A 9,345-nucleotide genomic window follows, 5' to 3' on the forward strand; every position below is an offset into this window, starting at 1 on the left:
GTTCGCCCAGCATAAATCAGTTTTCGCAGAAGCGGCTGTTGTAACTGTTGGTTACATATCTGGTGGAGGTGCGGGGTATGATTCCAAGCCCCACACACGCAAGGGAAGGCAGCCCGGATCCCCGAAGTTTGGAACCAACAGAATTAACGCCTGTCCACCAACGCACGAGTCGCCGCATACGAGGTGAGGCGCCCGAGTTTGGTCCTCTCGCCGATTCACCAAGGGCAGCGGCGGCAGCCAGCCGAGGTACTAGTGCGATGGCTACTCAAATAACCCCTTCTCACGTCGTCGTTGACTCACCCCGGACGCCAGAATCCTTCCACGGAGACACATTTGAGGATGCCGAGGACTGGCTCGAAAACTTCGAGCGTGTCGCCAGGTGTAACGGTTGGGACGAGTCAAAGAAACTGCGGTATGTGTACTTCGCGCTGGAGGAATCTGCACGCACGTGGTTTCAGAACCACGAAGCGTCGCTATCATCGTGGAACGACTTTCGACGAGAGCTTCTAGCTACATACCCGAGCACGGACCGCCGAGAGAGAGCAGAAGCCGCTCTTCAGGCGAGGAACCAGCGGAACAACGAAAGTGTGACCATGTACATTGAAGACATGACCCACCTCTTCCGCCGAGCCGACCCAAACATGGCTGAGGACAAGAAATTGCGGCACCTAATGCGCGGTGTGAAACAGGAACTCTTTGCCGGCCTGGTTCGTAACCCGCCCCGCTCTGTAGCCGAATTTCGATCAGAGGCGACGACGATGGAGAAGACGCTGCAGCAGCGTGCGCGGCAGTACAACAGAGATGTATGCGTCGCATCATTTGACGTTGGGTCAGGAGCCCTCCCCAACAACATGGACATCCTACGCGAAATGGTGAGGTCCGTCGTACGAGAAGAGCTGCAGAAACTGCAGCTGGCCCAAAGCCCTCCTACGGTGTCCTCCCTTGCTGATGTTATACGTGAAGAAGTCCGGCAAGTAATTTGTGAGCCAGAGCCTCAGGTACGGCCCCACGCACAGCCAGAGCGTCAGCCGCGGATGTCGTACGCCCAAGCTTTACGTCAGGACCTAGGACGCGCCGACTTAGGACGAACGGCCACAATGCCCCAGGTACTTCCTCGCAATGTGCAGCCCATGCCAGAAGGAAGCCCACGTAAAAGCGATCTGTGGCGCACTGCAGACCGGCGTCCCCTCTGCTATCACTGTGGAGAGGCTGGTCACCTATACCGGGAATGCCAGTATCGCCGAGTAGGACTGCGTGGCTTTTCTGTGAATGCACCTTGCCCTCGAAACGGTGAGCGCCCTTATGAGATTGAGGCATTTTTATCTACGCGCCAAACTGTTCAGAACACCCAGCAACATGAACATCGATCAGCAGCGCCTATGCGTTATAGGTCGCCCAGTCCGCGTCCCGCTTCCATTTCACCGAGGCGACGCTCCCAAAGTCCGCGACGGGAAAACTAGAGCCAGCGACCTGTGGAGGCAAGGCCGCTGACGCCCGGAACACCGAAGGCCCTCCATCGCCAATCCGACAAGACGACGGCAGTGACGAAACGACGGACAAGTGCAGTGATGACACCGTTACTTCCGAGTTGCGCGTCATCATCGACGACTTCGAAGTGACTGCATTGATAGACACTGGTGCGGACTATTCAGTTATTAGCAATGTACTCGCCAGAAAATTGAAAAAGGTATTGACCCATTGGACCGGATCTCCAATACGTACAGCGGGGGGACACTTAGTCGACCCCGTAGGAATGTGCACAGCAAGAATCAGAATTAGAGGCTTTACATACGTCAGCAGCTTTATTGTTCTCCCTGAGTGTCCCCGTGATCTGATACTGGGCGTGGACTTTTTGCGAACGAATGGCGCAATTATCGACTTGCAAGAATCACGCGTGTTGTTTTCCACAGAAAATGCTGTTACCATTTCTGATACAGAAGAGCCACATATTTCCTCTCTCCGTATTGTGGATGAAGACGTGACGGTGCCGGCACGGTGCAGTATGACTGTCGTTGTAACGAGCGACATATTTCGTGACTATGAGGGACTTGCAGACGGAAATATCAGGCTGCTACTGGAAAAGCAAATATGCGTGGCAAGAGGCCTAGTTCACCTGCGTAACGGATATGCGGACGTCCTTTTGACTAACTTTGGCAATGAGGCACAACAAGTGGCGAAGGGAACAGCCATAGCGTCTCTTCATGACTATGCACAATTTGCAGATGTGTCAACCCTCGATGCAGCATCACCAGCTTCTGCCACCTTAGACAGTGTCCTTACCTCTATCGACATTGACCGAGAGCTGTCATCACTACAAAGAGATGAGATTGTGAACTTGGTCACAGAGTTTGCGGAATGCTTTTCGACTTCATCGAAAGTCCGTCGTACTCCCGTTGCAAAACACCGCATTGTGGTCGAAGAACCTGCAAGACCAGTTCGCCAACACCCGTACCGCGTAGCTCCAAAGGAAAGAGAAGCGATAAGAAGTCAAGTACAGGAAATGCTCAAGGACGCTAGTCAAAAAGAAGGATAACACCCTACGATTTTGTGTTGACTACAGGAAACTCAACCTCGTCACGAAGCGGGATGTTTATCCACTCCCCCGCATCGACGACACCTTGGACAAACTACGCAATGCTTACTTCTTCTCTTCTCTGGATCTCAAAAGCGGATACTGGCAGATAGAAGTGGACGAGCGAGATCGCGAAAAAACGGCATTTGTGACACCGGATGGTTTATACGAGTTTAAGGTGCTTCCATTTGGTCTGTGTTCTGCGCCAGCCACTTTCCAACGGATGATGGACACTGTTCTCTCCGGACTGAAATGGCAGTCGTGCCTCGTCTACCTTGATGATGTGGTGGTCTTCTCCACTACATTCGAGCAGCACGTGCAGCGACTGAGAGCAGTTCTGGATGCTATTCGCACGGCGGGATTGACCATAAAACCTGAAAAATGCCACTTCGGCTTTCGCGAGCTCCGCTTCCTCGGACACATTGTCAGTGCTGAAGGCGTCCGTCCCGATCCTGAGAAGATCACTGCAGTAGAAATGTTTCCGAAGCCAAGAGACAAAAAAGCTATTAGACGTTTCCTGGGACTGTGTGCCTACTACAGGCGTTTCGTAGAAAATTTTTCTAAAATTGCCGAACCACTCACGCGACTGACAAAAGAAGATGTCCCTTTTTCGTGGGAGAAAGAACAAGAAGACGCCTTCTCTGAACTACGACAGCGTTTGCAGAGTCCTCCTATACTTGCCCATTTTGATGAAAATGCCGAAACGGACATCCACACCGACGCAAGTAACGTTGGTCTCGGTGCCATACTTATTCAGTGGCAGAATGGAGAAGAAAAAGTCATTGCGTACGCAAGCCGTACCTTATCGAAAGCCGAGACAAATTACTCGGCTACAGAAAAGGAAGGCCTGGCGGTTATATGGGCCATCAGTAAGTTCCGGCCTTATTTATATGGCCGACCATTTCGAGCCATAAGCGACCATCACTCATTGTGCTGGCTGGCGAACCTTAAGGACCCTTCTGGAAGACTCGCTAGATGGAGTTTGCGTCTCCAGGAGTATGACATCACGGTCGTTTACAAGTCCGGTCTCAAGCACAATGATGCTGACTGCTTATCACGCGCACCAATCGAAACTACGTCACCTGAATACGAGCAAGATTTCCCATTTCTTGGGGCTGTGAACACGACGGAAATGGCTCATCATCAGCGTACTGATCCGGAATTACTCCTGCTCATCGAGTACCTGGAGGGTCGACAAGTGAAAGTGCCTCGAGTTTTCGTTCGCGGATTGTGTTCGTATGTCCTCCGGAACAACGTCCTCTACAAACGAAACTTCGAGCACAGTGGTGAGACGTTTCTACTTCTCGTACCATCATCGCTGCGAGCTGAAATCTTAGAAGCTTGCCATGACGACCCTGCAGCTGGCCACTTAGGCGTTAGTAGGACTCTGGCGAGAATCCGCCAGAAATATTACTGGCCGAAATTGATGAATTCAGTGCAGCACTATGTCAAATCGTGCCGAGATTGTCAAAGACGCAAAACACCGCCACTCAAACCAGCAGGTTTTCTGCAACCGATACAGCCACCAACAGCGCCATTTGAGCAAATAGGAGTGGATTTACTTGGACCATTTCCAGTTTCAACCTCAGGAAAGCGGTGGATTGTGGTAGCAACCGATTATTTGACCCGGTATGCTGAGACCTGTTCTCTTGCAAAAGGAACCGCCGTTGAAGTGGCTCAGTTTTTTGTCACACACATAGTATTACGACATGGCGCACCTAGGGTACTCATAACAGACAAAGGAACAGCTTTTGTGGCCCGTTTGATGCAGTCTGTTATGAAACTAACACATACTGCTCATAGGAAAACCACAGCGTACCATCCACAAACAAACGGCCTGACTGAACGGCTCAATAGAACGCTCGCTGACATGATCTCAATGTACGTGGACGTCGAGCATCGGACATGGGACAGTATTCTACCATATGCCACCTTTGCGTATAATACTGCAGTACAAGAAACGACACATTTCACGCCATTTGAACTTGTTTACGGTCGGACAGTAACAACGACACTGGACGCGATGTTACCTGTAGACAACAGCACCGAAGACGACCCTGACGTTAGCGAGTACATAGAAAGGGCAGAAGAAGCACGGCAGTTGGCAAGGCACCGTATCATACAACAGCAACACGTGGACGCAAACCGGTACAACCTAGGGCGAAGAGAGGTACAGTACAACCCCGGAGACAAAGTGTGGGTATGGACGCCTATACGTACACCCGGCCTTTCGGAGAAGTTACTGCGCCGTTACTTTGGCCCCTACAAAGTACTTCGCCGGTTAAGTCCTTTAAACTACGAGGTAACTCCTGAAGGCCAAGTCTGCTCCACACGACGCAGAACTCGCCCAGAGGTCGTACACGTAGTACGAATGAAGCCATACTACGAACGACATTGATTAACAGAAGTTGCACATACGACCAAGCCTACCACCAGCCATCCTCTGACCACTGTCCTTCCAAAGCAGTTGGCCTCTCTAGGCCTTCCCTACGCATCGGGACGATGCTTCTTCGGAGGGGGCTAGTGCCGCCAGCATTACGAGAAGACAAAGACGACCGACATATCCCAACTGCGTAGCCGCCACACCGCGAGCGTCAAGCAAAGCACCGCAAGGCAACGCTCGGCCGGTGCTGACAGGCCGGTGGCTCGTGCGCTAGAATCGGACGACTGGCACGCGACAGCAGGCGAGAAAGAGGAGGACGACGTTCGAAGGAGCGAAGCTCGAGGGACGTTTTTGTTGTTGTTGAGTGCTCAGTTGGTTTTTGTTGACGGGCACAGGTTCGCCCAGCATAAATCAGTTTTCGCAGAAGCGGCTGTTGTAACTGTTGGTTACAATAGATATATATATATATATATATGTATGGCTCGTACATATATATTTATATGTAGATAGATTATAGATTATATATATATATATATATATATATATATATATATATATATATATATATATATATATATATATATATATATATATATATATATATATATATATATAGTGGGGACGCGTGTATGTTGTTTCCCCGCATAGCTCCCGTCTCCTGTAATCCGGCTTCGCCGCGTGGCCTGGTGCCCGCGGAAGCCGGTGTGGTTAAAGCGCATTGCGAGAGATGGCTCGAGTGTGGCTCTGCTAACGCCACCTAACAGCGGGATTACTTGGGCGCAGAAAGGCGAAGGCTCTTCCTCATTGGCTCGGGTTCGGCTAGCGGCGCGGACGTTCTGCGCGTGCGCCGATCCATATTTCTACGAAACTGTCTCGCGAGGCCTCGTTCGAGCGCGCCACCATTCGCGTGACCGTACGCGCGAACGACCAGGCGTTGGTGTCCAGCATGCGGCGAACATATTCGCTCGTTATCCGGTCGCGCCCATCGGCATGTTTTGTGGATAGCAACTCGGCTAGCAGGCATTGATCTATGAAAGGTGCAATAAATGCCCTTGTGATTGTTTGCACCGCTGTGTAGTTGTTCCTTTGACCCAATAGCGCGGGTGAGAACCCCACAATATACAGACAGAGAGAGAGAGCAACTGACGGTAGTGTGGTCTACTCCAGACTAACGTCAGCTGCACTTTGCTCCTCGAAGAGGCAGGACGTGTGTGGAGTGCGATCCTGAACAGCACTTTGCAACGTACGTGCTTAACGCGGTTTTAAATAGTGGGTAAAGGACCTCAAGAGTTGCGCCGTAATGCTCACGCATTTGCTACTAAATCGCCACTGAATCTCGGATCTCGGCACCCGTGCATTTAAATCTCCCTCACTACAGGGCATGCCTCGAAAGATGCGTATCGCATTAACGTGCAAGGTGCCTGATGCACGCACTCCACAACATACTGCGCTTTGTTGTGTCTATGCTGTTTCTTCCTTCCATATATAGTTAGGTACAGGATCGAACCAAGTAATGTTCGAATATCAGCGTTATACTACGCTCACACATTGTTCTAACAAAGTTCAGCCGAATCCCATCTGGCGACAACTAGTACCTCGGCACCTTACAAGTGTAGCAGCGCGAACGGATTGAATTTACGAACAGTTAAAGCTGCATGTGCCTCATTACTCGTGACAGACTGTCAAATGGTCAGAAAATTAGCACAAATCTTTGTAGTCGACTGCTGCACGTTGATTTGTCTTCTTGAGTGGGTGGCCGGCCGGAAACGTCAAGAGGAGGCACAGACACCGGAGAACAGACGACAGGGTTTACTGATCATTGCATAGGTACGCAGACCACGAACTGAGACGCACATCTTCAATGGCTTTGTGGACCCACTTCTGCTGCTGCAAGCTTTAATTGAATGCCACGTGGACAAAAGGCTGCGACGAGATTTAAGCCACGACTTCAGGCTTGGTCGCTGCTCTTCAGGCGGAAATCGAGGCAAATGTGTCGTAGAAGTGTCTCCCTGAAGGTGTGGCAAGAGCATTCTTGAAGATGACACGCATGACATTAAATTCAAACGTTACCGTGCCCCCTTAGCCGTGAGCCTGTTGCGAGTTGGGCGGAAAGCCGAGGAAAGCAACTGCCGTTGACTATATAGCCTTGATCACTGGACGACGATTCAGACTCGCAGCAGAGGCAAGGGAGGCCACCCAGCCCGATGGAGAGGCGGCAACACAGCTCATTAGGTTGGTTCAGTGACAAACGCGTGATATACATTATGCGCACCTTCATAACGTTCCACCCTATACCGCAGGCCTGCCGTAATCTGCGCAAGACGCCGTCGACTCGCCTTGGTCGCTCGGTGTACGACCGGTCGGTCGAGCTCGCGGCAGACGCATCGGCACGTGAGGCTGCAACACCACGTGACTTGCGTTCTAACACGGACGTACGGCACGCGGGCGGCATCACTTCAAAGGCTCTGCGCTACTTTCGCCGAGTGCCAGTTGCGAACTGCGCAGTCAGTTCCTATAAACACGCCTGCGGTCGACTCTCTTTGGACGTCGCTCGCAACGTCAGGTCGATCAAGCTCGGAGCAGACGCAGGGAACGTACAGCCCAGTTAGAAGGGCGCGTTGGCGCGCGCACGCCAGTCTTCGGGTTCAGTGACACGTCGTGTTATCTTTCAAACGCCCAGCCCTACTGCTTTTCGCTGCTAGCCAGCAATCAGCGGGGCCGAAAGCTGCGACACGAGCTTGCGGTCCGCCCTCTCGTCGCCAGCGGGGGCCGTCAGGTCGAGCACGGCTTCGGCGTCCTCCGGGGGCGCCGTCTTCTGCGCGTAGCAGGAGCGCACGTCTTCCACGAGGGCCTCGTAGGCGTCGATGTCGCGGAGCAGCGCTTGCGCCTCGGCCACGGTCGGCTCGTCGGGGTCCTGGCACACGCGCACGGCGAGGGCCCCGAACAAGCCGACGGCCAGCAGCAGGCCCATGCTGACCAGGGCGTCCAGGGCTTGCTTGCTTGCTTGCTCATTTCATGGCTCTGACCCGCTATGGGGGATTGGCCTAAAAGCCGGCGCTTAAAGGGACAGCGGTAGGGGATCGAGAGCGCTTAAAACAAAGTGAGGTAGGGTAAGGTAGACATCTTTTCTTTAGATGCTTAGAAAACAGACCAACTTGACAGAGACTGAATCAATAAAATAGTAATAAATATATATAAGCAGTAATTTCGGAATGACTACGCGAATAATTTCGAAATCATAATCGGTAATTTAATGCATCATCCAAGTTATTCAAAACAAAGTGGTATCCTTGTTGTCTCGGAAGTATTCGCAAATGACCACGTAGACGTACTACCTGCAATGGCTAAAGCCCAATGCAAGAGTACCGAAGGAGAATTTGTTTTGAGAACTTACAGTACATAACCTCATGCATGTCGGAATAAGTTCGAAATTATTTTTTTCTGTCGTTTGCAAGTCGACTGATGATGATGACGCCTTGTCTTATGGCACACACCCTCTGTGGGGGATACAGGCCCATCGACTCCCGGCCGTGTCGACACCATTCCATGTATCCTCATCTTCATTTACCGCCACATGATGATGACTCCTCAACTAATTAAGCAAAATTGAGGAAGGAAAGATTAAGGGAGAGCGTCGCGCCGCACGATTTAAGCTATACGTACCGGTCCAACACGTGATCGTTACGTCATAGCTCATGGTAGGTTTTAAAGCTCCGTCCTCTCTGCGTTATTACTTACAGCGCGAACAAATCAAACACAAAGACGAGAGACCTAACACGAGCGCCGACTCACGACGAAAAGTTTATTGCTTACAATCATAAATAGAAAAATTCGCGCATGCGTACATCCTGGCACCATTCATTCCCTAAACCCACCTACCATTAATTCCGGCTCTGCAGACACAGGTACGGCAGCGCAGCCGAAAAAATTAAATACTACCGGTAACCAAACGTTCCCGGCCAATACGCCGTCTCTCAGAGCTCACGTGTTCGTTCAACTATTAGTTCGTTCGACCACTATGTCTTCGAAACACACGTAATGAGACAACAAACGGTGCCTCACTTGAACGGCTGCATCCTTCCACTTACCGCGATTTCGGCCGCGTCACAGCGTGGCAATTATTCGCGCGGTCATCACTTCACTGAACTCATATCTCGCAAATGGTATTTCGAAGTGAGCGCAACCGTCCTCAATGCATGTACCTTATAGTGCAACTCGGTTAGCGACAAGTAAGGCACTTCGTGAACGGACGAGCTAACGCACGATGAAGTGTTATTCGTGATGAGTCACTAAGCTGAGAAAAATAATGCATATGCTTGAACCTGAATGAAGCGCAGTTACCGCATTCATCGCGCATTCACAGCACCGCGCTCGTCATATGGTAAAGAAG

The sequence above is a fragment of the Dermacentor albipictus genome, chromosome 7 (genome assembly GCF_038994185.2).
Source record: "Dermacentor albipictus isolate Rhodes 1998 colony chromosome 7, USDA_Dalb.pri_finalv2, whole genome shotgun sequence".
Lineage (NCBI taxonomy): Eukaryota > Metazoa > Arthropoda > Arachnida > Ixodida > Ixodidae > Dermacentor > Dermacentor albipictus.